Raw genomic sequence first — 26306 nt, forward strand, 5'->3', positions numbered from 1 at the left:
CCCTAAGGGATCAAAGGGCTTGGAATATGATATTCTGGAGGTCAAAGGGTCTAGGATTAAAACCAAGATGCCCCTACCCAGCAAAACTGAGTATAATACTCCAGGGCAAAATACTGATTTTCTATAAAATAGAGGGCTTTTAAGCATTCTTGATGAAAAGACCAGAGCTGAATAGAAAATTTGACCTTCAAATAGAAGAATACAGAGAGGCATGAAAAGGTAAACAGGAAAGAGAAATCATAAGGGACTTACTGAGGTTGAACTGTTTTGTTTATATGGAAAGATGATATTTTTACCCATGAGACTTTTCTCAGCATGCATACATACAGAGGTCACAGGGTGAGTTGAATATGAAGGGATGGTATCTAAAAATAGAATTAAAGGGTGAGAGAGGAATATCTTGGGAGAAGGAGAACAGGAGAGATTGAATGGTGTAAATCATCTCACATAAACGTGGCAAAAAAAGCAGTTATAATGGAAGGGAAGAGGGGGCAGGTGAAAGGGAATGAGTGAATCTTGCTCTCATCAGATTTGACTTAAGGAGGGAATAACATACACACTGAATTGGGTATCTTACCCTACAGGAAAGTTGGGGAGAAGGGGTTAAGAGGAGGCGATGATAAAAGGGAGGGCAGATTGGGGAAGGCAGCAGTCAAAAGCAAACACTTTTGAAAAAGGACAGGATCAAGGTAGAAAACTGAATAAAAGGGGGACTGGATAGGATGGAGGGAAATATAGTTAGTCTTTCACAACATGACTATTATGGAAGTGTTTTGCATAATGATACATGTGTGGCCTATGTTGAACGAGGGTGTGTGGGGAAGGAAGAAGGGAGAGAATTTGGAACTCAAAGTTCTAAAAACAAATGTTTGAAAAAGGTTGTTTTTACATGCAACTGGGAAATAAGATATACAGACAATGGTGTGTAGAAATCTATCTTGCCCTACAAGAAAATAAGGGAAAAGGGGATAAGGGGGGGGTGGGGTGACAGAAGGGAGAGGAGACTGGAGAAAGGGGCAATTGGAATATGTGCCATCTTGGGGTGAGGGGAAGGTAGAAATGGGGAGATAATTTGTAATTCAAAATCTTGTGGAAATTAATGTTGCAAACTAAAAATATTAAATAATAAATATAAATTTTAAAAAAGAGCAACTATGATTGCAATCGCTGTAGGAATCTATGAAGCCTCTGAAGATGCCCATCTAATACTCCCTCCCATTATTCTTTCCCAGAAACTGAAATGCCTTCTTATAGAGTAATTGTCTTGATTTTTTAATTAACATAACAAGTGTAAAAGACAACATGATTGGATCTTCTCCTCTGAGGATAAACCCCTTGAGAAAACCATTTACAACAGATGATTATACTTTTGTTCCTTTTTTCTTTATCCTTTTTCTATTCTGAAATCCCTGTAGTCTGGCTTCCAATTCATCATTCAATTTAGCCTTTAAAATTAAAAAATTCTCCAAAATTACTAGTGATATTTTTATATTTATAAAAATATTTTAAACTTTCTTTTTCAGCTTTTCCTTTTCATCTTCTAAAAATTGTATTTGAATTTGGGCCCAAGTTGTATTTTCCTTTGAGACTTTGCTTGTAGATTTTTAGAATTATTCTCTTTTGGGTTTGTGTTTTCAATGTCTCTGTTACCATAATAGATTTTTTATGGTGTTATTTTTGTTTGTTCATTTTTTTCAACTTCCTGACTTTAGACTTTATGTTAGGTCCATGTTCTACACACTTCTGGAGGGAATGTCAGAATTGGTTTTGTTCCATATTTCTTGTGTTATTGGTTGTTTTATTATTTCAGTCTGCAAAGGCCATCTCATGCTAGGAACTTAGAAATTTATGATACTCTAAGAGATCTTATCCAGGGCATAGTCTGATCAGTTCCTTCCTCCTCTCCTGCCCCAGTGAAGTTGGATCTCTGCAGGTACTCGACCAGTATAAAGTCTAAGCAACAATAGGCTGCTGATGAATTGAAGAACTTCGGATTGGTCTAAAAGCTAGAGCTGAGAATAAACTTTTTTTCCTGGGGTCTGAGGCAAATTGTTGCTGTTTGTTTCTGAATTTCTCCTTTGCTTGATAGGTCCTGTGACTGATCCTCACATCTGGGTACCAGTCCCTTCCACAGTCTGCACTGGATCTGTATCTCAGAAAGGTGTAGGAAGCATCACTCTGTCAGTTGGCACCTGCTCTCATACCCTACATGAGATCATGGTGTCCCAGTGTGGGTTTATGACTTTTTATTCCCCTTGAGCAAAGTCTCTAATTGTTGGAATGTTCCATAGGGCTACTTTTTGGCCCATATCTATAAAGTTTATCTCTCTTTCTATGCCAATCTGTGCTGGAAAATTACTCATATGGACATATGACATTTTCCCCTCCTCCTTTTTGGAGCCAGTCTGGTGCATTTTCTATACTTGCTTGGGTGCAAGGAGCTCTTTGTTCTTCTTGCTTCTCTGCCATCTTAACTTCATCTCTATTACTGCTCTCTTAATTGTTAAATCTAATGACTTCTTTTTGATTTTAATCCTTCCTGACTCTATGGCAGCATTTGACACAGTTAGCTTATTTTCTTTCTATATGTTTTCTCCTCTCAGTGTTTTGCAATTCTGCTCTATCTTGGCTCTCTCCCTATTTCTCTGACCGTTCTTTCTAAACCTCCTTTGTTGGATATGCATCCAGGTAACACTCAGTAACTGTGGCTCAGTCAGTGAAAAATAATTTATTATGCAATAATAAAATTTACAAATAGAACATAGGTAATATTAATATATGGTTTTCTGATTCAGTATATGGCCCACAGGTATCCTTTTGCATCGTTCAGTCTCCCCAGTTTCCAGCGATTTTGACATCAGTTTTTTAGAGCCTCACTTTATATATTTGTTTGGAGATGAAAGAAGAGATGCCTTTTTGCTTTCTCTCTCCAGCATCTTTTGGGCCTATAACATGGATGTGATCACTACCACTTTTTTTGAGTCAATGTTGATTCCTTGAATAAGCAGAATGATGCCTTTCTCCAAGAAATGAAAAGTTAATTAAATTCCATTTTGTGGACCCACTCATACTTTATAATAAGTAACCATCTTCCATTATTTCTTTATAGAAATTTAGAATTACAAATTCAGTGGTCCTGACATTCCTGAAGATAACTCAATAAATTGGATCTTAGATTTAGAGATGGAAGGAAATTTAGAACTCATCAATCTTAACCCCTATATTTAACAGAAGAGGTAACTGATGCATAGAGAGATTACAACATAGTCCTTGGAATTCTAGAAATTCAATTCTTTAATCATTGTAGTGAGAAAGGGAGGGCTTTCAGAAAAGAACTGACCTAAATCTTCAGGGAAATTACTTAGTGATTGGATTAGTCATAGATAGCTTAGCAGTTAACCTGGAAGACCAAGGATGGGAACAGGAGACCTGATTTTGGTGAGATTCCCTTCCACTGTTGGATTTTTAATTGACCCCTAGCAATTCACAGACAATCAGTGATGTCAAAAAGGAAATGAGTAAGCCATATTACAATCTTTACCTCTGGTACTGTCTCCCCATCTATACTCCAGATAAAAGTGATAGCATCTCTCATGAAATTCTACAGCTTCATAAGGATGCTTTTCTTCAGTACTCTTTCCATTCCTTGTTCTTTGTTTAAAAAACTGACTGAAATACATTTCCAAAAGATGCATCTGACATTTTACAGAATAAATTACAAAAATAAAAGCGTAATGAAACAAAAATTCATGGATGGTAAGTAGTTCTTTATTTGTTATAAGAATATGTGGACATTATAATTAATTGCATTCTTTATTCTCAGAGTAGAGCAAACAAAACTTGTGTTTCATTTCACTTGGTATTCACCCTAGCTCACTTTAATTTTTATTCAATTGTCAAACATTTTTGAGGAACTTTAGTAACATGAAGTAACATCCCTCTGGGGCCTCTAGGCTCACTTCCACATTTAACTATGTTCTATTGTTCTTATTATTTATTATTTGCCAGACCTTATGATCAGTGTCTCTGGGAGTACAAAGAGAGGAAAGACACTGTGGAAGTTCTCAACTAATTTACAACTTCATAGATCGGACAAAAATTCATTCCCAATTATATACTACTAATTAATATGTGGCATGTGGAAGGAACTCAAGGAGTGAGAGGGTTATTTCCCCTTTTAATCTTATTTCTTATTCACCCACTTGCCTCATCTCGTAGTAGAAGTTTTGTCAAAATCACCTGCACTGACTATGATTTGCCCATTAGTGAGCATGGTTTTGGTTTGAAAAGACAAAGGTATGTTGAAACACTATAGGTTTACATTCCTTTTTCTTATCCCTTGCTTGTCTTCCCCTTCCCTACTCTCCTCTCATCTCATTTTCTCAGATTCTTATTCAATCTCTCACCCCTAAGGCAATACTTAAACAGTTATTTACCTATATTGGTAGTATTTAGCCTTGAGAATGTATTTAAATAGTTCATTTAAACAGTGATGAGTGACCAAGCTACAGTGATGGCAGTAGGAATGTAAAGGAGAAACGTTTATAAAAGTTTCTCTATAGATCTCATAATGTAGAAAATGTGGGGGTCCACCAATCACCTCCTGAAAGTGATCCCAAAAACAAAACTTCTAGGAATATTGTTGCCAAATTCCAGAGTTCCCAGGCCAAGGAGAAAATATTGCAAGGAGTCAGAAAGAAACCATTCAAGTCTCATGGAATCAGATTAACCCTAGATTTAGGAGCTTCTACATTAAAGTACTGGAGGGCTTGGGATATGACATTCCAGAGATCAAAGGAGCTAGGATTAAAACCAAGAATCACCTACCCTGAAAAAGTGAGCATAATATTTCAGGGAAAAAAAACAGAATTTCAATGAAATAGAGGACTTTCAAATGTCTTTTTTTTAGGGTATCATTTTTATTTCACTGGGCCCTGATAAGCAAGTAACCCAACTCTGGTCCTACATGATACCAATTAGTCATGTAACAAATGCTATGTTCTCAGAATTATCTGATTATTTCACCATTCCAGTTCTAAAGCTTTATCCTCAGATCTAGACATTGCATGTTCCTCGATAACATTTCTCATTTTCATTCTTATCCCTCTCAACCTTTCATTACATTATAAGTCAATAATGTACCATATATGTGAGATTGTGACACGGTACCAGTACTACCACTCTTTGTAATATTTTCTTTTCATTTAAAAAATTTACTTATTTTTAAATTTTATTTTGCAACACTCAGTTCCACAAGTTTTTGAGTTCCAAATTTTCTCTCTCTCCCTCTACTCCCCGCTCCTCCCCAAGATGGCATGTAATCTGGTATAGGTTCTACAAATGCCTTAGCATCAAATTTATTTACATATTAGTCAAGTTGTAAAGAAGACTTATAACCGATGGAATGAATCATGAGAAAAAAGAAAGAAAACCATAAAGAAGGAGTAAAAGAAGAGAGAGAGCAAATAGTTTGCCTCAAACTCCATTCAGACTCCTTAATTCTTTCTCTGGATATACATAGCTTTTTTCCATCATGAGTCTTTTGGAGTTGTTTTTTAATTTTTTTTGTTTTTATTTTTGGGGGGAGTTTCATTATTTATTTATTTAATATTTTTAGTTTTCAGCACTAATTTTCACAAGAGTTTGAATTACAAATTTTCTCTCCATTTCTACCCTCCCCCCAATACAAGATTGCTTATATTCTGATTGCCCTGTTCCCCTTCTCTCACCCCACTCCTCCCCATCCTTTTTTCCCTTACTTTCTTGTAGGGCAAGATAGATGTTTTTGCCCCATTGCATGTACATCTTATTTCCTAGTTGCATGGAAAAACGTTTTTTTTGAACATCTTCTTTTAAAACTTAGATTTCCAAATTTTCTCCCCTCTTCCATCCCCACCCACCCTCCCTAAGAAAGCAAGCAATTCAACATAGGCCACATGTGTATCATTATGCAAAACCCTTCCACAATATTCATGTTGTGAAAGACTAACTATATTTTGCTCCTTCCTATCCTATCACTGTTTCAACAATCTGGCTAGCAGCCGTTGTGGGGGTGAAAGCCCAACAACAAAAACGCTACCAGCACACTGCAAAAGCACAGGTTCTTTTGATCTGCTTAACTAAGAAAGCTATATTAAGGGGTTTGACAAGCTTACTTTAGTTCAGCATACAAATATCATTCACTTAGTTCAGGGGAAAAAGGCAGAACCCTGAACTTCAGAAGAATATATAAACAAATTACAAACATCGACAGACAGACCTTGTCTGATTCAAATCCCAATACATAAATACCAGAGTTCAACAAAGTCTCAGCATCCCGGTCTACGGGCTGGAGGTCTCCTTAGCTACGGCTGCCTGGAGTCTCTGCATCAGCACCATCATGAATGAGAGCCCTAAACAAATTATAAACAGACAGACCCAATACAATTCATAGTTACCAACATCTAGGTTCAGCCCGGGAGCTCATAACGTGGCTGGCCCAGAGTCACTCACACCACCACTGCTGTGGGAAAGAGCTCCAAAGAATAAAAGGTCAACCCCTGGTTTTATATGTTTTTCAGGGTCAGGGGTGAGTCACACATGCGACTCACCCACGTGACCTAAAATCATCACAAAGAGGTGACTTAAACCCATGTGGTCTAAGAGCCTCTGATGTCCCAAACCTGTCACTCAAACTCATTTGTAAACAAGACCTTCCCCTGAGTTAGCCCCACCTGGGGCCCCACCTTAGTTACCAATCCACAGCCACATAGGTTTTACACCTAATAGGGGTTTGGGCCTGGGGCTTAGCACCTAGTAAAGCTCAATGAAATACACTGAATTACAAAAAGGAAACAAACCAAAATTTTCAAGGGCACTTGTTGAACTAAGTGCTAAGAGCCCATTTTGCTTACCAATACAATCCCCCTTTATCCAACTTTCTCCTTTGACCCTGTCCCTTTTCAAAAGTGTTTGCTTTTGATTACCTCCTCCTCCTATCTGCCCTCCCTTCTATCATCTGCCCTTTTTTATCTCCTTCCTCCTTCTTTCCTGTGGGGTAAGATACCCAGTCAAGTGTGTATGTTATTCCCTCCTCAGGTCAAATCTGATGAGAGTAAGATGCACTCGTTCCCCCTCACTTGCCCCTTCTTCCCTCCCAACAGAACTAATTTTTCTTGCCATTTTTATGTGAGATAATTTACCCCATTCTATCTCTCCCTTTCTCCCTCTCTCAGTATATTCCTCTCTCATCCCTTAATTTTATTTTTTTCGATATCCCTTCATATTCAACTCACCCTGTGCCCTCTGTCTATATATCCATATATATATTTATATCTATATGTATATACATATGTATATTCCCTTCAGCTACCCTAATACTGAGGTCTCATGAGGTCTTTCCATGTAGGAATGTAAACAAAACAGTTCAACTTTAGTAAGTGCCTTGTGTTTTCTCTTTGTTGTTTACCTTTTCATGCTTCTCTTGATTTTTGTGTTTGAAAGTCAAATTTTCTGTTCAGCTCTGGTCTTTTCACTGAGAAAGATTGAAAGTCCTCTACTTTATTGAAAATCCATATTTTACCTTGGAGCATGATACTCAATTTTGCTGGGTAGTTGATTCTTGGTTTTAATCCTAGCTCCATTGACCTGCGGAATATCATATTCCAAGCCCTTTGATCCCTTAATGTAGAAGCTGCTGGATCTTGTGTTATTCTGATTGTGTTTCCACAATACTCAAATTGTTTCTTTCTGGCTTCTAGCAGTATTTTCTCCTTGACTGGTGAATTGTGGGATTTGGTGACAATATTCCTAGGAGTTTCCTTTTTGGGATCTTTTTCAGGAGTCAATCAGTGGATTCTTTCAATTTCTATTTTACCCTCTGGCTCTAGAATATCAGGGCAGTTCTCCTTGATAATTTCTTGAAAGATGATATCTAGGCTCTTTTTTTGATCATGCCTTTCAGGTAGTCCAATAATTTTTAAATCATCTCTCCTGGACCTATTTTCCAGGTCAGTGCTTTTTCCAATGAGATATTTCACATTGTCTTCCACTTTTTCCATTCCTTTGTTTCTGTTTTATAATGTCTTGATTTCTCATAAAGTCACTAGCTTCCACTTGCTCCAATCTAATTTTTAAGGTAGTATTTTCTTCAGTGGTCTTTTGGACTTCCTTTTCCATTTGGCTAATTCTGCCTTTTAAGGCATTCTTATCCTCATTGACTTTTTGGAACTCTTTTGCTATTTGAGTTAATGTGTTTTTTAAGGTGTTGTTTTCTTCAGTATTTTTTGGGTCTCCCTTAGCAAGTCATTGACTTGTTTTTCATGGTTTTCTCTCATCACTCTCATTTCTTTTCCAAATTTTTGCTCTATTTCTCTAACTTGCTTTTCTAAATCCTTTTTGAGCTCTTCCATGGCCTGAGACCAATTCAAATCTTCCTTGGAGGCTTTTGATGTAGGCTCTTTGAATTAGTTGACTTCTTCTGGCTGTATGTTTTGGTCTTCTTTGTCACCAAAAAAAGATTCCAAAGTCTGACACTGAATCTGAGTCTGTTTTCTCTGCCGGGACATGTTCCCAACCAACTTACTTGACCCTTGAGCCAAAGCCATGCCATAGATCTTACTCAGTGACCATCAAGGCTGTCCTGGGTTGGAGCCCTGCTTCGCTCTGCTATTTCATGAGTTCTGACGTTGTAGAATTTGTTCAGAGCCATTTTTATTGGTGTTTGGAAGTTGCTTGGGGAGAGCCCTAGGCCAGTCTCTGCTTTTCAGTCACCATCTTGGCTCTTCCCCGGAGCTGTCTTTGAACCTTGCATTGATGAGAAGAACCATATGAACTCATTTAAAAAATACTATTTATACAAATTAAAAAAATCCAAATAATTGGAAAAAAGTTAATTATTCATGGCTAGGCCAAAGCAATATAATAAACGTGCCAAAAATTAAGTTATGTGCTATACATATAGATGGAAGAGTATCTTCCCTCAAAGAGCTTACAATCTGACTAGGGAAGACAATACCACACAAAAAAGGTAGAAACCAGGGTGGTTGGAATGAAGGTACCAGAAGAGAACACTGAGAATAGTGGAGTCAAATAGAGGAAGTGTAACTGGTGGGATAAGAAACAAGAGGTCAAGAACATCCAGGGAATAAATGAAAAAAAATGAAAAGGAAAGGATCTCAGCAGGGATGATTTCAAACTATATTACTACAAAGCCATATTTGTAAAAAGAAATAGTAGTCCTGAGTAACAAATGGAGAGGGTAATTAGTAGAACAAATTGGGGACACAATATACAGAAACAAATGAGCTTAATAAACAGTTTTTGATAAAAATGAAGATCCCAGATTTTGGGGCAAGAACTCAATATTAAACAAAAACTATTGGAAAATATTCTAGCAGAAACCAGGCACATACCAATATCCCACACAATATACTAGGCTAAATGCAAAATGAAAACATGATTATGACAGAAAGGGTGACATCATAACTAAGTTAGAGGAGCGTAGAGAAATTACTTGTCAGTTCTATGGATAGTCGAAGAGTTCATGGCCAAATAAGATAGAGAGGTTCGCAAAAGGTAAAGTAAACAATTGTGGTTACATAAACTTAAAAAAAGATTTTGCATAAATAAAACCAATGTAGCTTAAATTTGAATAAAGAAACTAGGAAAACATGTTTGCAACAAATTTCTCTGACAAAGGTCTCATTGCTAACACATGAAGGAAAATTGGCTAAATTTATAAGAACAGAGCCATTTGTAAATTGACAAATGGTCATAGGATGTGAATAAGCAGTTTTCAAAGAAGTAAATCCATGCTATAACTAGTCATATGAAAAATTCTCTAAGTCACTGATAATTAAGGAAATGCAAATTAAAACAACTTTGAGGTACCATTTGCACCCATCAGATAGGGGTGTGACCGGGGAGAATGACAAATACTGGAGTGATTCTGGAAAAACACGTATTTTAATGCGCTGCTGGTGGAACAGTGATCTGGTCTAACCATTCTCTCAAGCAATTTGGAAGTATGAACAAAAAGCTGTTTCAGTGAGTCGGGCAGACCGAAACAAATCAATAACTAACAACAAAAGGTTGGATGAGACTGATCTGTGCTTCAAACATCATAAAACTTTAACTGCAGTGTGATTTTTTCAATACTATTTCTCATAAGGATTAAAGATGTTTGTATTATTTTTGTTGTTGTTTGTCCTTCATTCTTGAAGAGGACTATGGCATCAGGAAGTGATGCTATGACTTGAAAGTGCATTGGATTTAAGTGAGGGAGGGCTGTGCAAAGTCACCAGCCTAACTTTTTTTCTCTTGGAGCCATCTGGGTTAAGTGTCCAGAGGTTCATCAGGATGACAGGAGATGGCCCTCAAAGATGTTTGTGTCATTATTTATTTAAAATGGTTAATTATTACATTCTAAATTTAACTGACCATCACAGGATACCAAGATTTTTTTTTCCTACAATAGGACAAACAAGATGAACTCTGGGACTCTGGCAATAAAGACTTGTAATAGGAACCATAAAACTTCCCAGCTGGATCATAATTTCATTTGTTGACCCTGTAACTCCTGCCTTGCTTTACAGTCTGTGTATTCTCAGAATTTGTCAGGAATTATAACAGCACTTGAGCGGAGGTATTAAGGACTAAGGCACAAAGAAAGTGGAGGAGAAGAGACAGAAAGAATAAGCCGACTAGAGTGCATGACAATGAACATCATCCCAAGCTTAAATGCTGGAACTTGGGCACTGCTTGTTCTCTTCCTGACTCTCCTTTACCTGTAAGTGACCTTTTTTTCATCCTACAATTTGGATTAGACGAAGCTCCTCTGTGATTTTCACAGGACATTTCACAATGACTGGTTTCAAGTTTCTCCTACTCTTTGTATAATGTACATAAGGATATATTTGTTATTTATGATTTCTGTATTGGAAACTTTTGACATTTCTTTGTTTATATAAATGAATTGAGATAGTTTGCTAGAAAAAGTATCAAGGGAATGCTATAAACTCTTTGATCAAAGGCCTTATTGTTTTTTCCCAAAAGTATAGACTTTGAGCCTATTCCTTTTGTATTGGTCAAGTAGTTTAAAAGCAGAGAAAACTCCTTAAAGAAACCTGAGTTCAGGCCAATTGCCTGTTTTTCATATTTCCTTTCCAATTTTGTTCTCTATTTTATTTTTCGAAGTTTAAAAGGTATTTCCTGATGTCTAACAAAATTACAGCTTATTTGCTAGCACTCATCGTGATGAAAATGCTATAGTCTTTTCCATCAGTTGGTTTAGAGGAATTCTGTATGACTTATTTCTGCATTCTGATTTTCAAAGGCTTTGTGGTGGGAGTATCCCCCAAAGTTGAGCATTCCTGTTCGGCTCTATCCATCATGATTAAGTAATCACTGTCCTGGAAAGGCAGGGAACTAGAAAACTGGTAAATGTCATGGACACATGTCAGTGATGGAAGCTTCTCTGTACAAAAAATACCAGTTGATCATTTATGTCTAGTGTTACAGTCCCCCAAGCTGATGAGACTTAAAGTTTGTACTAGCAGTAGAACAGATAGAGACCCAACTGCAGATGTTGTAGCCCCCTAAACTTCAGCACCTGCTCTCCTTATTTTTTAGGGCTTCTGGTGAGTTCAAAGTCGATAATTTAATTATGCTCTATTGGATATAAACTTTTTGTGCTTTGGTCTTTGTTTATTTCCTGGTATATTGGTTACTTAACCAGAAAATGAGACAGTTGTTACTTCTAAATGTTAGAGGAAAATTAGTGGAAATTTGTAAATTTTCCTTTCATTTTTTTCCTGTAGACTCTGAATCATTTTAATTTATTTGGGTAGTAGAAGTTGATATTCACATGTTCCTTGTGTACTACGAGTTTCAGAACTCCCCATAAGTGAATAGAGAGTACGTGTTAGTAATTATTCACATGGATATAAAAAATGACCAGTTTGGAATGAATGAAGTTGTTATTGAGCAGGGAGATAGTTTAATATCATTATCCTAATATACAGGTTTCTTTCTTAGAGCTACCAGAAAATCCCAGAAGGTCATAAGGGAAATAGGAATATTAGATGCCATGGGAACCTTCTGCATTCATGCCAAAATTACAGTAGCACTTATGGCTTAGGAGGCACCCAGCAAACTAGAATGATAATGCACTCTGGAGTGAAAGGACCTAAATTCAGATTCCTCTCTTGAAGCTCACCTATGTGAGCTTGGCCAAGGATCTTAAATAGCGGAGCCTTAGTTCCTTCATTTATATAACAAGAAGACTTTGAAGATAGACTGGAAAGCCTCCTAATACTTTAAATTTATGATTCTATCATTTTAAGTTCCATATGAGAAATCAGAACTGCCCATCTGTGCTGCTTTACGCCATTGTTGGTTGAGGGTAATAATGTAATACAGTGTTTATAGCAGCATAGGGTATGAAACCTAGGAAAGACCTTTATCTTCTACAACACCCTCACTTTCTCCCTCATTTGGCAGATGAGGAGCTTGCGGTTAAGAGAAGAGAATTAGCCTGCCTAAGAATACAGCAGAAAAGGACACAAATATAATATAAAGTAATGCAATATGATATAGTATATCTATGGAACCTATTACTTTGAGGTTACAATCAGCAAACAGATGCTGTGCAAGAAAAGAAGGGAAACCATATCCTAGATAAGGAAATAATACAATATTAAATATACAGAAGATGAATTGTATAGCAAATAAATTCTTTTCAAAAGGTATTGGAAACTTTATTGTGAAGTTTAAACTTAATGAGTTGAGCCTTTAAAACAACTGTCATAAACTTACCACACACTGCAGCATATATTGAAGTAGAAGCAGCTGAAGTAACATATAAATAACAAGGAAGAAAATAATATAGTTTTTATTCAGGCTTTCTAGAAATTTTTACCATATTTGAACCCACATACTTCCCAGCTGGATCATATACCCGTTGGTGTAAGGGTGTAACCATTCTGGTTTTATTTATTTTGCTATACCTCATTTCATAAAGTTAATTCCTCATTTTCTTTTGTGTATTAACTATAATTATTGTGGGAGACTCTATTATACTTGGTTATGATAATGTGCCATAATTAGTTCAGCCAGTTTTGAATATATGTCCCCTATTTGTGCTTTTCAAAATAAAGAACCAATGAATATATTTTTATGTGTATAGGTAATTTGGCCATTTTGTGTTTATTTCTGTGATACTGCCCTACTTAATTAAAAGGCATATTCAATTTTGTGACTCTTATAATGTGCTGGGACACTGATTTCCAAAATATTTCTGAAGTCCCATCAGCAATGAGTTAGAGTACCTGATTCTTCATAACCCCACCAAAATTGAATAGAACCATTGTGGAGCTAATTACCAGGTTCTGCAATGTATTCTGGTTTAGGACAATGAATTCAAAGGCATTAGCAAATGGAAACATTTGGGGCACCTTACCATCTACCCTCCTGATTTGGACTCTGTTGCCAAACATCTTCCTTATCAATATCAAACACCTTTAGCAATCTTGTCTTATTCAGTACAAAAGTCCTTGAGAACTTAAACTTGTGGGCCTCTCAAAGAATATTGGATAGGTACATCATGAGCTTGAGTATGTTGCAATATATAATGAAGTAAGAAAGAAAGGAAGTTAGGAAGGAAAGATTGAGGAAGGAAGAAAAGTAGGAAGGAAGCATGGAGGTAAGAAAGAAAGACTTTTTCAGGCTTGTACTATATTCCAGGTACTGTGGCACACGGTTTAACAATAATCTCATTTGATCATTGCAACAATCCTGTAAAGTAGTTATTATTATCTTCATTTTGCTACTGAGAAAACTGAGGCAAACAGATGTTAAGTAACTTGGTCATCATCACACATCTATTTAGTGTTGAAAGCTCTTATTTGAACCAAAGGTTTCCTCTTTCTAGGTCTAGTGTTCTATCCACCAGGCCACCTAGCTCTAAAGTAATGGTATAAGGATATCTTGAAAGAGGCATCTCACATCTTCCCTCACCTTACAACAATTGATGATTTTTTTATGCCTGGGTGAGTAAATCCTGTTTTCAATTAGCTGTGAACATGTTAGAGATTTTAAAGAGACAGCATCCAAGAGGAAGGGCTGAGAAAAATCATTGAATTTGATTTCACAATTAAGAGATTGTTGCTACCATTGGAGGAAGCAATTTCGGGTGAATAATGAGATTATAAGCCAAAATGCAAGTCAAGTAAGGCTAGCATAGAAAAGATCACAGATTCAGACCCTAGCCCAGGGCAGAGCTTGGAGAGGGAGCCTGAAGTAATCATCCAATCTGAAGTAGACCAAGGATATCCAAGCACTAAACCAAAAAGAGAAGAGGAGTATACATACGTACATACATATGCACACACACATATGTGTGTATATATGAGTGTATGTATATTTATCTATCTATCATCTATCTAAATATCTATCTCTATATCTGTCCATCTACCCTTGTAGAAAACCACGAATAAAATTAAAATGATATTATAAATTAAGTCTGACAGAGAAAAGAACTGGAAAAGAAATGAGAGACCTGGAGGGCACACTTGGAAAAAGAACTAACTGTTTGTCATGAAGGGTACAAAAATCTTATCCAAGTAACTACTTCTTTGAAAATTAGGATGGACCAACAGAAGTTAACGATTCTATGGGAGAAGAAGAAATATTAAAAGAAAGCCAAAAGATTGAAAAAAGATGCTATAAGGTCTCACATATAAAGAAATGACCCAGGTAATAGATCAAGGAAAGATCATTCAAGAATCAATGAAGTCCTGAAAGCCATGAACAGAAAAAAGAGCACAGGAATAATATTTTGGGAAAATAGGAAAGAAAAGTTCTCAGATTTCATTGAACTCAAAGGCAAAGTAAAAATTGAAATAATTCACCAGATAAATCTGGAAAGAGATGTCTAAATGAATTCACTAGATAGTTTTGGAAAGAGATGTCTAAATGAAAACCCCTAGGAATGTCAGAACCTGTATCCAAAGGGTCCAAATCAAAGCAAACTATTGCAAATGCTAAGAAAGAAATTAAGTAATGAGAAGCTACAGACAGGACCTTATAAAGTTTAGCAGCTTACAATAAACAGTAATAGAGAGTGTAGTATATGGTGCTCTCCAAAGCAAACGACACGCACTTAGAACCAAAAGTAACTAACCCATCAAAACTGAGTTTAATTATACTGGAGGAAAAAGCATTGATGAAGAGATAGAGAATTTCCATGCATTCTGGAAGAGAAGACCAGATTAAAGTAGAAACGTTAAACTATAACTTTATGAGTAAAGAGATATATGAGAAGGTGAGCAATTAGAAAAGACTAAAATATTTTAGGGATGAAATGTTTACATTCCAATTGGGTAAGACATAGAATGCAATATCTCATGACAAGTATAGTTCCAGATGAGGTCATAGAAGGGGAAAATGAGATTGTCACCTTGGAAGTGATTTTTTGTAAAGTTCTGATGAGCTTAAAGGAGGAAGGAAAGGGAGGAGGGAAAGAATATACTGGGGAAGAAAAGAGGAATAGTGGGGACATATCTCATAATTGGAGGTGAAAGCAGAAACCCATATAAAAGAGGAAGGATGGGGGAAGCATATGACTTAAACCTCACTTTGAACTGAATGCAAAGCAAAGTGAACAGAACAAGAAGAATAATTAATAATGTAATATTTTTTAAATTATCAATTTTGAAAATCTTCAGAACTCCACTATCATGATTACCTATGATTAATGAGTCCAAAGGATTGATAATTTAGAATGTTGTCCATCTTTTGACAGAGGTGATGGAACAGCTATGTGGAGGGAGACACGAATTTATGGATACGGACAATGTGTGGATGTGTTTTTCATGACTGTTTATTTGTTATAGAGGTTTTGTTTTCCTTTTTCTTTTCTTAGTGTATATGTGTGTATATGTGTGTATGTGTGTGTGTGCATGTGTGTGGGCATAAGTGAGTGTGTGTGTGTGAGCAAACAGAGAGAGAGAGAGAGAGAGAGAGAGAGGAGAAGAAGAAGAAGAAGAAGAAGAAGAAGAAGAAGAAGAAGAAGAAGAAGAAGAAGAAGAAGAAGAAGAAGAAGAAGAAGAAGAAGAAGAAGAAGAAGAAGAAGAAGAAGGAGGAGGAGGAGGAGGAGGAGGAGGAGGAGGAGGAGGAGGAGGAGGAGGAGGAGGAGGAGGAGGAGGAGGAGGAGGAGGAGGAGGAGGAGGAAGAGGAGGAGGAGGAGGAGAAGAAAAAGATGATGGCGGGAGAATGGGACAAAGCTTTTTAATATAAAATTATTTTTTTAAGAAAATTGAAGCCACAACTTAGGAGGGTACTGAATGGTGATGGTTCTGGGACTAGAGTTCAAGGTAAACATGAAAAATAAGATTACAAAAAATGAGATATGGAGAGGAAAGAAATTATAAGATGTTGTCAGATAAAGCAATTTTAGAAATCTTGACCATGGAAATAGAATATTTGGGGTGATAGTGAGATCAAGGCTGTTATTATTGCTGTATGTGACTAATGGGAAATGAGTGAATAGGAATTGAGAATTGAGGTTAAGGAATAGGGAGGCCAAGGTGTTCTGAGGACTAACTGAATTTTTATGTCATCTGGCATAAGGGCAGGGTTAGATTGCGGAAGAAGAGTGAGCCAGGGTGTGAAGCGCTTGAGAAAAAATAAACAGCTGTAATCCTGTGTGTAACTACTTCCAAAACTAGATTGGTTAAGATATATCTGGGAAGAATGAAACTCAAAGGATGACAGGTTGCTAAGTAATGCCAGAGAAAGGGTCTGGGAAGGGTAATGAGGAGCAAGGGAGGAGTGTACTGAGTTGTCCACCAGGATTTTATACCTGGGGTCATGAGAACCCAGGAGATGAAAGGAAATGTGTTGATAACAGAATGCAGATGCAGAGGACAAAATGGAAGTGGTGGGCACAGCTGGATCGCTACCTGAGAGGAGTAGGACTATGACATGTAGAGAAAAGAGAATGGGAAATGGAGGCAAGGAAAATGGGTGGTTTTTGCTTAGTCATGTGGGAGCTCTCTAATCAAATGGAAGAGTAAATAGTAGGAGTACACTAGTCTTAGCAAACAGTTATACCTCTTTCTAGTGTCAAAGAAGGAGTGATCTTAGGAATGGTGTAAAGAGCTCTTCCTGTACATAAGGTCCTAACAGTAAGAGGTGTGGTATTTAAATCTTTGGTGTTGGGGTGGGTCATTGATTTGAGTGAAAGATATTGGAAACTGTGAATGTGGTATGTAAGATAACTCTAGCACATGGGATGGCTGCTAGTACAGGTTCACTCTTGATCTGTTCAGACAGGAAAGACAGCTTCAAAGGGGTTAATAATCTTACTTTATTCTAGTCTAGTCTCCTTATAAAGGTTGTTGATAATGAGTACAGCCTCCTACAGCATTCCTTACTCACCTTTAACGCAGGTGCCAGCTAGAAATGGGAGGGCAACTACCCCTACATCTCAATGGGGTCGATTGAGACAGGCATAATTTGTGCACACCCCTCAATTACCTCAAGCCTCAATGCGGCCCAGTTGAGGCAAACAGATCCCCCCAATACTTGATGGGGGCCAGTCATGGCACACGCAGCATTCTAGCTTGTGCATTCAACTCCAAGGGTTCCCCAACTCAATGACCAGTGCCTATCTGCTTTACAGGGCAACAGACAAAGAAGGCAAATTGCTACCAATAGCCTCACAAGTTTATATCACCTTATCTATGCATCTCACTGCACAGTCACAGTGAATGTTTACAGTTTAAGCAAGGATGTGTATATTATTTATCATTACATAATGCTACACAAGCATGCTTTGAATTATGTGCCTGGGAAGTACAGATTGTTATAGCCATGGATGCTGGGAAACTGAACTAAAAGAAAAAATAATAAAAATCTACTTTACACAGACTAAAATCCACTTATTTACACTAAAATCCACCTTACTTACATGGTGTCTGGTGTTCTGGTTCTAAAGATGAGTGGTCTGGTGTCTGAGGCACCAGAGCTGAATTGGTTCCCGGAGAGGAAAGTTTCATGTATGAGGCTCATGTCCTCATCTGTCTTGGTCATATGTAAGTTGCATTGACCATGGACTGAGTCCAGTCTAGCAACAGAGATTTGGTCCTAGTCACAGCCCAATAGAGTTCAGCTGTAGTAATGATGGAATGAGTTCAGGCAGAGGGGGAGTATATTCCAGAAGCAATAGTGATGGTGGTTTACTTCAAGATTTGCCAAACTTGAGTATACCTATTTTGTTTTATCAGGCTTTACTGATTTGCAGGTAGGACTTCAAAGAATCTCAGCTTAGCCTTCTATTGTGTCAGGATGTTTGTGGAAGCTATGAAGTATCTCTGGAAGTGCCCCCTTGGTATCTGTATCTGAGTGAACCTAGCCTTGCCTTAGAGTTGCCTTTACAGCTCCTCCCCTTCTGATTACTGACAAGTGGGCCGCATCATTTATGTCTTTGGTCTTGGCTTTGGCTTTAATGTCTTTGTATTTTTCCTTTGCTTTACAGATATGGGACCTGGACACACAAGCTCTTTAAGGACCTGGGAATTCCAGGACCATCACCTCTTCCTTTCTTTGGCACTTTACTTTCTTATAACAAAGTGAGTTTCTTCTAACTCTGCTTTATTCTCCTTGTACAGTGGAAATAGCATTTGCTCTTGGCTCAGGAGACTTGGATACAAATGCCATCTCTGATGCTTATTACTTATGTAGTGTTGGGTAAATCGATCACTCTTTGTAGGCCTCAGTTTCCTCATTTGTAAAATGAGAGGCTTGGATGTTCCGTTTCTGTTCTAGGATCTTTAATTCTTTTAATGTGTTAGATTTTATAAAGAAAAGTTAAAGAGGACGTGTCCTTCAGTGTTACAGGATAGAGTGTGTAGTAGTATTCAGGCCCTCTTTTCCTTGTACAAAGACTTCATTAACAAGGCCTGGACACTGAATAGTTTACAGTGACTTCTGCCTGAGTGGTTATTAATATTCTCTGGCAGATTTAGCCATTGATTCAAAAGGTATTTCCTTTTGAGTCCTGTGCCCTCAGTGCTCTAGGGGATGATAATTAGACCTTTGTTTTAACTGACACAAGATTTCCCAGGTTAGGTAAATGGCTATTATCACCTGACTTTCCCCATAACTTTTAGCCTTAGAGAGCTTTCTCCAGCATCAATTAATTACTTTTCCTAAGGTCACCCAACCAGCGTATGTGAGAGGCAGAACTTGACTTTTTAGTTTTGAGGCCAGTTTAGAAAGATCTCTACGCCTTTCTACTGACTATGCAGGAGTATTTATCTCCAGATATTGATGCATAGATAGGAGAGACTTCATGTGAAGCTTTAGATTAGAAGATATGTGATGTACTGGCAAGAATTAGAGTACAAAGATGGCCATATGAAAGCTGTATCTTACTGGAGCTCTCTCACAAGTTCTGTCAGATTCCGACAAAAAAAAGTGAATTTGAGCAGATTTGAGAGAGTTAGAAACTGTGAGCAGTATGAGTGGGGCAAATTTCCCAGCCAGGAGAGTCTGAAAGGCTGAAGGAACGAATCTGTGGGCTAGGAGAGCACTCAGTGTGCAGAGCTGCTCCAGACGGCACCAAAGCAGAAGCGGTCGGCTGGGAAACCCACGTGGGAGACAGGCTGGGAGAAAGACGGGTGCCTGAAACCAGCAGGGATCCCCAGGCCTCCCAACACAGGATGGCAGTCTGTGGAAGTGAGGAGAGGCAGTGCAAAGGCACTGGCCGTGAGACACCAACTCCTGAGGCTTGCAGCCCAAAGGTATGAAACAGGGTTTCTTGAACTTCTGGGAGACATAACGGCTCTAATCCCTCCCCTACCCAATCAGAGAATTCCTCGCGAAAAAAAAAACAAAAACAAAAAAATGCTGGAATAGAGGAGACAGAAGTGGGGCTTCAGTGGCCGAGTAGTGGGAGTACCCAAGTTCCAGAGGGGCAGAGCCAACAGGGGTCAACACCAGGAGCCCAGACATACTCTTCCTACCCCAGGGGAAGTGCCAGACACCCAGCTCAAACAACAAAGAGCTGAGACCATTGCTGAAAAGCAACAGTGCTGGAGAGCAACCCCAGGGGAAGAGGAGATTTGGGGCAGCCAGATCCCCTCCCCCACACCTCAGGAAACTGAAGGCTATAATTCAGAAAGCCAACAACTAGACTCACAATCCCCAGAATAAGAAAGCTGGGACAGAGAGCCCTGAACCCCAAAAGCATAAATTTATTGTAAAGCCAGGAAAAAGGCTAACCAATATGAAGAACACACACAAAAAAACTGAGGACAGTTGATTCCTTTTATGGAGACAGGCATGATTAAAATACCAATTTGGAAGAGGATAACAATGACACTATATGCACTTCTGATACCTCAAAAGATAGTGTGAACTGGTCTCAAGCCCGAAAAGTATTACTGGAAGAGCTAAAGGAGGATTTTAAAAACCAAATTAGGGAGGTAAAACAAAAAATGGAAAAAATGGAAAAAAAGAATCCACTGATGAAATCAAGTCCCTAAAGAATAAGATTGGTGAAATGGCTATGGAGATTCAGAATCCAAATAGAGAAAATGACACCCTGAGAGGTAAAATCAACCAATTGGAAAAGGAGACTCAAAAGCAAAATGGAGACAGTAAATCATTAAAAAATAGAGCTGAGCAAGTGGAAGCTAATGACTCTATGAGGCATCAAGAAGTAGTAAAACAAAATGTAAAGAATGAAAAAATAGAAAAAAAATGTGAAATGGGAAAACAACTGACCTGGAAAATAGATCCAGGAGAGACAATTTAAGAGTTATTGGTCTACTGGAAATCCACAATGAAAAAAAGAGCCTTGACAGTATCTTCGAAGAAATTATCAAAGATAACTGCCCAGAGGTCCTAGAACCAGAAGGCAAAATAGTCATTGAAAGAATTCACTGATCACCCCCTGAAAGAGATCACAAACTGAAAACTCCAAGAAATATTATAGCCAAATTATAGAATTACAAAAACAAGGAGAAAATACTGCAAGCAACCAAAAGGAAACAATTCAAATATTGTGGAGCTATAGTCAGGATCACGCAGGATCTTTCAGCTTCTACATTAAACTACAGGAGAGACTGGAATATGATATTCCGAAAGGCAAAGGAGCTCGAACTACAACCAAGGATCAACTACCCAGCAAAACTAAGCATAATTTTTCAGGCAAGGAGATGGACATTCAATGAAATAAGGGAATTCCAGACCTTCCTGATGAAAAGGCCAGAACTCAATGAAAAATTTGATTTCCAAATACAAAACTCAAGAGAGACATAAAAAGGTAAACAGGGGGAAAACCCCCACAAACCTTATTAATCAATAAGGGCAAATTATTTGCATCTTTATATAGGATTATATTGTCTTATGTATGTTTTATATGTATACATATATATTTCAATCTTGAGAAGAGTACAGCTATTATGACAATTGAAATTGATACACATAGATTGCGAATGTCTGTATAAAATAACTGATATAAGGATAAAAAACATAATTAAGAGATGTAAAGGGAAGGTTTTGAGAGAAGAGGTAAGGAGGTAGTAGAAAAGGGTAAATTACACCAAATGAAAAGGCACAAAAACATATTTTAGTAGAGGCAAAGAAGGGAGGGAGAAGAGCAGTATTTGATCTTTACTGTCATCTTATCTGGTTCAAGAAGGGAATAACATACTCTGATAAGTATAGAAATCTAACTTGTCCTAAAGAAAGTAGGAGGGGAAAGGGGAAAAAAAGGGAGGGGGGTGGTCCGAAGGGAGGGGAGAAGTAGCAAGTGGGAAATGGTAAGATAAGGGAGGGGAATAAAGAGGGAGGGTAAACTGAGGAAGGCAGCAGTCAAAAGCAAAACTTTGTTGAGGAGTGGAAGGGGAAAGGGAGAAATAAAAGCATAAACAGGGGAGAAATAGGATGGAGAAAAAGATACAGGTAGAAATCATAACTGTGAATGTGAATAGGATGAACTCTCCCGTAAAAGAGAAGCAGATAGCAGAATGGATTAAAAACCATAATCCTACAACATGCTATTTACAAGAAACACATTTGAAACAGGAGGATACACATAGGGTAAAGGTAAAAGGCTGGAGTAAAATATATTGCACCTCAGCTAAAGTAAAAAAAGCAGGTGTAGCAATTCTAATCTCAGACAAAGCAAAAGTAAAGATAGATTTAATTAAAAGAGATAAGGAAGGACACTACAGCCTGCTAAAAGCCATCATAAACAATGAAGCAATATCATTGTTTAACATTTATGCACCAAGTGGTATGGCATGCAAATTCTTAGAGGAGAGGTTAAGGGAGTTACAGGAGGAAATAGATAGCAAAATTATAATATTGGGAGACCTCAACCTTTCCCTTTCTGAACTTGATAAATCTAACCTCAAAATAAATAAGAAAGGAGTTAAGGAAGTGAACAGAATTTTAGAAAAGGCAGATATGATAGACCTCTGGAGAAAACTAAATGGGGATAAAAGGAATATTCTTTCTTCTTAGAGGTACATGACACATACTCAAAAATTGACCTTGCACTAGGGCATAAAAACCTCACAATGCAGTGCAGAAAGGCAGAAGTAGTCAAAGCATACTTTTCAGATCAGAACGCAATAAAAAAATTATTTGTAACAAAGAACCATGGAAAAATAAGCTAAAGATTAAGTAAACTAAATAATCTAATTCTAAAGAATGAGTGGGCCAAGGAACAAATCAGAGAAACAAATAATAACATCATTCAAGAGATTGACAATAATGAAACAACACACCAAAACTTATGGGATGCAGCAAAAGAGTTCTTAAGGGAAGTTTTATATCTCTAAATGCTTAAACGAATAAAATAGGGAAAAAGGAGATCAATGATTTGGGCATACAATTGAAAAAGATAGAAAAAGAACAAATTGAAAATCCCCAATCAAATACCAAATTAGAAATAATGAAAATCAAAGGAGAGATTTATAAAATTGAAACCAAGAAAACTATTGAATTAATAAATAAACAAAGAACTGGTTTTATGAAAAAAACAATAAAATTGATAAACTTATGGTTAATTTCATTAAAACAAAGAAAGAAGAAAATCAAATTACCAGTATGAATAATGGAAAGGGTGAGTTCACCTCTAACGAAGAGGAAATCAAAACAATCATCAGGAATTATTTTCCCCAATTGTATGCCCGTGAATTTGATAACGTTAGAGATATGGATGAATATCTACAAAAACATAAATTGCCCAGGTTAACAGGAAAGGAAGTAAAATTTCGAAATAACCCCATCTCAGAAAAAGAAATTGAGCAAGCCATCAATGAACTCCCTAGGAAAAAATCTCCAGGGCCAGATGGTTTTGCATGTGAATTCTATCAAACATTTAAAGAACAATTAATTTCTATACTTTGTAGACTATTTGGGAAAATAGGTGAAGGAGTCCTACCAAATTCTTTTTATGAAACCAATATGGTACTAATACCAAAACCAGGTACAGTTAAAACAGAGAAAGAAAATTATAGACAAATTTCCCTAATGAATATTGATGAAAAAATTTTGAATAAAATATTAGCAAAAAGATTGCAGCAACTTATCACCAGAATAATACACTATGACCAGGTAGGATTTATTTAAGGAATGCAAGGCTGGTTCAATATTAGGAAAATGATTTGCATAATTGACCATATCAACAACAAAACTAGCAGAAACCATATGATCATCTCAATAGATACAGAAAAAGCCTTTGACAAAATGCAACACCCATTCCTATTAAAAACACTAGAAAGCATAGAAATGAATACAGTCTTCCTTAAAATTATAAATAACATCTACTTAAAACCATCAACAAGCATTATTTGTAATGGGGATAAGCTATATGTATTCCCAATAAGATCAGGGGTGAAACAAGGATGTCCATTATCACTCCTACTATTCAATTTGGCACTAGAAACGTTAGCTGGAGCAATAAGAGAAGAAAAAGGAACTGAAGGAATTAGAATAAGCAAAAAAGAAGCTAAATTATCACTTTTTGCAGATGATATGATGATTTACTTAAAAATCCTAGAGAATCAAGTAAAAAACTGCTTGAAATATTAAACAACTTTAGCAAAGTTGCAGGATAGAAAATAAACCCACATAAATCCTCAGCATTCCTATACATTACTAACAAAGCCCAACAGCAAGAGATAGAAAGAGAAATTCCATTCAAAGTTACTGTAGACACTATAAAATATTTGGGAGTCTATCTGTCAAGACAAACCCAGGGACTAAATGAACATAATTATGAGACACTTTCCACGTGAATAAAGTCAGATCTAAATAAATGGAAAAATATCAGTTGCTCATGGTTAGGTCGAGCTAATATAATAAAAATGACAATTTTACCTAAATTAATCTATCTATTCAGTGCCATGCCAATTGAACTACCAAAAAATTATTTTATAGAGCTGGATAAAATAATAACAAAATTCATCTGGAAGAACAAGAGGTCTAGAATATCTAGGGTATTAATGAAAAGAAATGCTATAGAAGGTGGCCTAGCCATACCAGATATTACACTGTACTATAGAGCAGCAGTCATCAAAACTACCCAGTACTGGCTAAGAAACAGAGCTGTGGATCAGTGGAATAGGATAGGTACACAAGATAGAGAAGACAATGACTATAGCAATCTATTCTTTGGTAAACCCAAAGAGGCCAGCTTCTGGGCTAAGAATTCCCTATTTCACAATAACTGCTGGGAAAATTGGAAAATGCTGGGCAGAAAGTGGGCATAGACCAATATCTTACACCATATATCAAAATAAAGTCAAAATGGGTTCATGATTTAGAAGTAAAGGCTGAAACTATAAGCAATTTGGGAGAGCAAGGAATAGTTTACCTATCAGATTTATGGAAAAGAAAAGAATTCATGACATAACAAGAGGTGGAGAGCATTAAAAAATGAAAAATGGATAATTTTGATTACGTTAAATTGAAAAGTTTTTGTACAAAAAAGCGAATGCAACAATAATTAGGAGGGAGGCAGAAAATTGGGAGAAAATCTTTACAACTAGTGTCACTGATAAAGGCCTCATTTCTAAAATATACAGGGAACTGAACCAAATATATAGGAATACAAGTCATTCCCCAATTGAGAAGTGGTCAAAGGATATGAACAGGCAGTTTTCAGAGGAAGAAATTAAAGATATCTACAGGCATATGAAAAAATGCTCTAAATCACTACTTATTAGAGAAATGCAAATCAAAACAACTCTTAGATACCATATCTCTCCTGTCAGCTTGGCTAAAATAACAAAACAGGAAAATGATAAATGCTGGAGAGGATGTGGGAAAATTGGAACATTGTTGCACTGCTGGTGGAGTTGTGAACTGATGTGGCCATTTTGGAGAGCAATTTGGAACTATGCCCAAAGGGCTACAAAAATGTTCATACCCTTTGATCCAGCAATACCACATCTAGGGTTGTATCCCAAAGAGATTATACAAGTGGGAAAAGGACCCATATGTACAAAAATATTTATAGCAGCTCTTTTTGTGATAGCTAAGAATTGGAAATCAAAGGGATGCCCATCAATTGGGGAATGGCTGAACAAGCTGTGGTGTATGAAGGTGATGGAATACTATTGTGCCATAAGAAATGGGGATGACACGGACTTCGTAACAACCTGGAAAAACCTACACGACATAATGCTGAGTGAGCGGAGCAGAGCCAGGAGAACATTATACACAACCACAGATATATGGATTCTGTGATGACTAACCCTAACAGACTTTGCTCTTCTCAGCAACACAATGTGCAAAGACACCTCCAAAGGACATACGATGGAGAATGCTATCTACATCCAGAGAAAGAACTATGAAGTATGAATGCAGATTGAGGCACACTTCATGCTCACCTCTTTCTCCCCCCTCCTTTTGTTTTCTCTTCTTTGTATTTGTTTTTGGGTTGTGTTTTTTTTTTTGGTTCTGTTTCTTCTTTCTCATGATTCATTCCATTGGTCATAATTCTTCTCCACAACCTGACTAGTGTGTAAATTAATTCAATGCAAAATTATACATGGAAGTTTTATGGGATTCCATGCTATCTTGGGGAGGGAGGCTGGGAGGGAGGGAAGAAAATCTGGAACTCAAAATTATGTAGAACCGTGTGTTGCAAACTACAAATAAAAGAAAAAATAAAAAGGAAAAAAAGAATTAGTGTACAAAGACCCGGATTGATGGGCCAGTGGCTGAGATAAGGCAACCATTCAACTTTTTTATCCTTCAGTTTACTCATTACCTCATGTTTTGAGAATCAAACGAGACACATT

General features: G+C 37.1%; 1 pseudogene; it reads left to right on the top strand.

Moving 5' to 3' along the window:
• Positions 1 to 10669: 10669 nt before the first annotated feature.
• Positions 10670 to 26306, top strand: part of LOC118841257 — a 66576-nt pseudogene continuing 50939 nt past the window's right edge.

Source organism: Trichosurus vulpecula, chromosome 1, assembly GCF_011100635.1.
Source record: "Trichosurus vulpecula isolate mTriVul1 chromosome 1, mTriVul1.pri, whole genome shotgun sequence".
NCBI lineage: Eukaryota > Metazoa > Chordata > Mammalia > Diprotodontia > Phalangeridae > Trichosurus > Trichosurus vulpecula.